The sequence below is a fragment of the Pinus tabuliformis genome, chromosome 5_1 (assembly GCF_031772625.1).
Source record: "Pinus tabuliformis cultivar Carrire ecotype Pingquan chromosome 5_1, CPIR1, whole genome shotgun sequence".
In the NCBI taxonomy this organism is placed as follows: domain Eukaryota; kingdom Viridiplantae; phylum Streptophyta; class Pinopsida; order Pinales; family Pinaceae; genus Pinus; species Pinus tabuliformis.
The window spans coordinates 569,529,119-569,534,162 of record NC_142305.1 but is presented as its reverse complement, the minus strand read 5'-3'; the positions used below and the strand labels follow the sequence as shown (position 1 = coordinate 569,534,162).

The 5,044-nt window shown below is 34.7% G+C and overlaps 1 pseudogene; it reads left to right on the top strand.

Moving 5' to 3' along the window:
* Nucleotides 1–837: 837 nt before the first annotated feature.
* LOC149166101 (presenilin-like protein At1g08700 pseudogene) lies at nt 838–2,208 on the top strand (annotated as a pseudogene).
* The last annotated feature ends 2,836 nt before the right edge of the window (nt 2,209–5,044 follow it).

The following is a 5,044-nucleotide window of genomic DNA, read 5'->3' as shown; positions in this document are numbered from 1 at the left end:
TCGAAAATCTTTGTCGATGCGTTTGAACCAACAAGTGTGGTCCATCATTAGGACAAGTTGAAAAAATCATATCATGGCTACATGTTAAATAAGGATGGCAAATCTTCCAACGGTTAGGTTTGACTGGGAAAAACGGCTATATTAGGGTTAAGTGGACCAAGGCCATCATTGATTAAGAAACGGCTAGATTAGATAGGTTAAAAATTATTTAATAATAATATTGTTGTCAATGAATTAAAGTCAAATATTAGAATTTTATAATGCCATTTAATACATTCTTGGATTATCTAAATTATTATACTAAATCTTATTAAATTATAATACCGTGTAGAATTTATAAAAAAATAAAATTAGCCAAAATATATTACTCAAATTTAAATATTAATCTTATAATGGTTAATATTAACCCCTTACAGTTAATTATAATAATGGTAATCATAATTTAATATATAACATTAATATTTATAATGATATTGATAATAATTTATTATGGGTCTAATCTTATATAAAATTCTATTATTTAATATATAAGTTGAAATATTATATATACAACCTAATCATAATAATGCCGACTTCTTAATACCGTTATTCCACTTAAAACTTCATATTTAAAGCTTCATTACGACATGCGTTCATTGAAACAGGTTTTCGTTGCTTATTTTACCAATTTTTGACAATCCAAATTTCTGAAATCAATTACATTTGAAAAAGTCAAAAGAGATAGACACTTCTAATTCTGCCTCTCATTTGAATTGTCCGCTCCCACGAATTACATTTACGCCATTTAAGAGACGCATCGACAATTCTATCTGGAATTAAGAAGATCTTTAAGCTACAATGAAGGGTGGCATTCTTGAGACTGTGGGGGCAAATGAAATAGGAATCATTTTCCCAGTATCAATATGCATGTTCCTCGTTGCCTTGTTAGTTCGTGGCATCAACCCTAGCCATTTTCTTGTTCCTTATTCTCCTATGCAGATATCAACGACAATACTCTCCAGTGAGAAGTCCTCAGATTCCACTGTACAGAAATTTGAAGGGGCTCTAATGAATGCCCTGTTATTCGTCGTCCTCACTGCCGGGTGCACTTTTTTGGTTGCATTCCTTTACTATTACCGTTGCATCAGGTTTCTTAATGGTCACGTGTGTACCACTGCAGTTCTCGCCTTCGCATTGATGGGAGGATTAATTTTCATTCATATAATTCACACCTGGTTAATACCTGTCGACATCATCTCTTTCTCATTATTTCTTCTCAATTTCACCGTCTTGGGTGTCCTCTCAACTTTTGCGCCAGGGATGCCCATTGTCTTCAAACAGACTTATCTGGTGATACTGAGCATATTTATGTCATACTGGTTTTGTAGTTTCCCTGAATGGTCTGTTTGGGTGCTCTTGGTTGCTTTGGTAGTTTATGATTTGGGGGCAGTTTTGATTCCAGGTGGTCCGCTGAATTTGCTAATGTCTCTTGTCGAAACATGTGGCGATGAACTTCCTGGTTTTATCTATGAGTCTCGACCCGAAGTCCATCAAAATGAGCCATATTTCCTTGGTAGCAATTCTAATGCAACTCTTGCAGATGAAGGAGACCAAGCGTTCAGAAGACAAGTGACATCAGAAACCTTGATATTGCAATCTGTTGAGCATCAACCTGAGAGCTCTTTCAGAAGATCTTCACCCACTTACATTTTAGGTCAAGATTTTTCCACATCACCTCACGATAGGTTATATCATGAAGCTGAAACAGAGGCTAGCACAGAAGCAGTACTGTGGGAGACATTCAGTGACATTCCAATGGAGGAAATAACTCCTGCCGAGGAGACTTCCAATCCCAGTGACGTCGGCCATGCAATTGGCAGATCTCATGGTCCCAGAGATGAAGTTGAAATGGTTGAGATAAGGGCAGAAGCGAGGGAGGGGAGAGGTGAGAGTTCAATATCAGAAGGCATCATGTTGGGGCTAGGAGATTTTGTCTGTTACGGTGCTGTTGTTGGGAGAGCTGCAATGTATGATTTGCTGACAGCCTGCGCTTGTTATCTTGCTATAATTTGTGGGCTTGCTTGTACAATTCGACTCTCAGCTGTGTCTAAACGTGCTTTACCAGCTCTTCCCATCTCAATTTCACTGGGAATCGTATTTTACGTGCTTGCACGTCTGCTTATGGAGCCTTTCCTCGTCGGTCTATCTACAAAGTTTATGATGTTTTGACGAACTCGAGATTGGCCAGGCAGATTATTTTTATAATCTCTACTTAGCTTTGTTTACTTAATGTTATCTAAATTTTTGCAAAGACTCTGGAGGTTTTGTATCTACATGATTATAAATTGAATTGTTTAAATTTAAAGTAATATTGCAAAATGTTTTTCTCTTTTCTAGGAAAGATGTAAGCCATAATTTTCACATATTTTATAAATAATTTATTATATATAGGTATATTATTATATAAATGTTCAAAAGAATTTTAAAAATAGATTTTGTAATTAAGTAATATAACGTAAGTTTATGGTAACATTGCAGATAATCAATGTAATAGTTAGTAAAAATAGATTTTATGATATTTTGTAAGGTAGTTTTTAACTTCAAATTCAATTTATTCATTATTATTAACTTAATATATAAAATATTAAAATAATTTGAAAGTAAAACAAAAGAAGTTGAGCAAATAACACATTAAATCCACGAAAACCCAATATGGAAGAAATCTAGTTAAAAGGTAAAGTTGGTATTTTATTCTTTTCAATTTAATCATGAAATAGAGATATAAAGAAAGTTCATTCATTATGGAGTTGCTATCGATATTGGTCAAGCTATCGATATTGTGACCAATATAGTTGCTAAAAGATTTTCAAATTTCTTTGTTCTACATTCCTAGATGCTTTTTAGTGCACTCACTATGGAGTTTCTATAGACATTATTGTCATCATGGTTGCTATAAGATCTTGCAATTTCTTTATTATATACCAACATCTCACTAAAATAATAAAAAATTAAATAAGAATGAAAACCTTCTTTTCATAACAATGTAGTATCTAACATGCCTTTTAGCCCTCTAATGTTTGGTTTATGTTTTTTTATATGCCTTAACTAAAAGTTAAGGTTTCAAACCTTATAGAATTTGATTGAAATCAACATTTGACTATATTGACATGAGTGATTTGCCGCTTTGTACCATGGTGGCCCATAGCATAGGTCAACCTATGTGATGCATAAAATACTCATTGAAACTCCAAATGAGCTAAACTTAGCAAAATAGCTCTCATTATCTGTAGAGCAACATTAAGGGGCTAAAAACTTTGCTCATAAGTTTTTTCCCCAAAAATGATTTTCTAAGGTTTCAAATGCAATCCTAAATCACCAAAGTGGGACATGCATATAAAATGATCTTATAAATGAATAACTTGAACTTATCAAACCAAAAAGTACTAAAATAGATAAAAATACTATATAGTTGCCTGTTTTGGGCTATATCTACTTATTGTGGAGGCTTGTGGGGACTAAAATATTTCATTAAAGGTAGTGAGCTTATTTTACCTCAATTCTTCATAGAGTACCTGTTTTTGCTACTATAATTCCCTACAAAATTTCACTATATTCAAATTTTGGAGCCTACCCAATTGTCACATCAAGTATTGCTTTGGTTGTCAAGTTTCATTTCAAGTCATTCCAAATGTTTCAAGTTTTTTTTATCATTCTTAAGTATTGTTGCAATGTTTAGAACATCTCTAGTGCACTTCATAGTTATAATACCCTTGTTTGTTCTAAAACAACAGTTTTGGTCGAAATCGCACATACTTTGTTCATTGCACTTGGGGAGTGTATGTAAACTGGCATTTGGATGTGTATTTATCATTGTTTTCCCTTGTATATTTTGTATTAATGAGTTTTTATGTGTCACACTTGATTTTATTTCTAAACTCATTGTGTTCGCCCCTTGTTTTCACAAATTTGGGTTACACAAGTTGGTCCACTAAGACCAAGAGAGGACATGCCACACTCTTAAGCCTTAGTGAAGACCCCTGTGTTGTTCAAAAGTGCACCTTGCACCCTCTGAGGGTGCATAGTGCACTCCTAAGCATCATTCCCCTTTCATGTTCTAAATGACGCCCTTAAGAAATCATTCATCTTTGTTGAGTGCATGGCACATTATCGAAGCATCATCATCATCCCTTCATCCTTAGGAATTGTGCCTTGTGTCCTCCTCGCTTCTCTTGTGTGCATGGCGCACTTGGGAGGGATGAAGCTTCATCCATTCAACCTTCAACATTGTGCCCTATGCCCTCAATTTTTTGAGCGCATGAGCACACTTCCCATCCTTCACTTCCCTTCCTATATTCTTCGGTCCTACACCTTGTGCCCTCCCTTGAGCTCCCTCTCTTTAGTTGATAACAAAAGCAGACCCTGAAGCCTTAAAGAACTCAATCTTCCCTCCTTGGTAGCAAATCCTATGCCAAGAGGCCTCTATTATTCTTCCCAAGAGCATTGTTAAGTCATAGACAAAAAATGCAAATGAAACATGTTAGAATAGGAGAATTTAATTGGTTTTTCTTTCCATGGGTAGTCATAGTTGCAAGTATTCTAGAACAACATGGAAAATATGCATGAAGGGAATCTAACAAAGAGGACAGTCAAAGAAGCATTGAATAATAAATAAAACATGATGAGACAAGATGAAGAACATTGAAATCCTGATGATAGAAGCAGCTCAAATACTTCAAATGATAAAAAACCGTTTTGAGGGTGAAGACATCAAGAACATGAAAGTTTCATGCAAGATCGAAGATACAAGTGGCAGGATTATCACCTACTAAGAAGGTCCATGTCGTCAATCACTATGAGTCCAAGTAATCAATGTCAATGACTTTTCATGTTCTTACCACATGATGATGTGGAAATTATGATGTAATCATTGAAAAGACAAAGAAGTGGAACTCTAGAAGTCAACAAAAGGGCTACCCAAGTAACAAGATTGTTCTTATTGAAAATCCAAGGATGGGTAGAGTGGACAAATCTCATGAATTACTTGAATGGAATAATTTTCTTCATC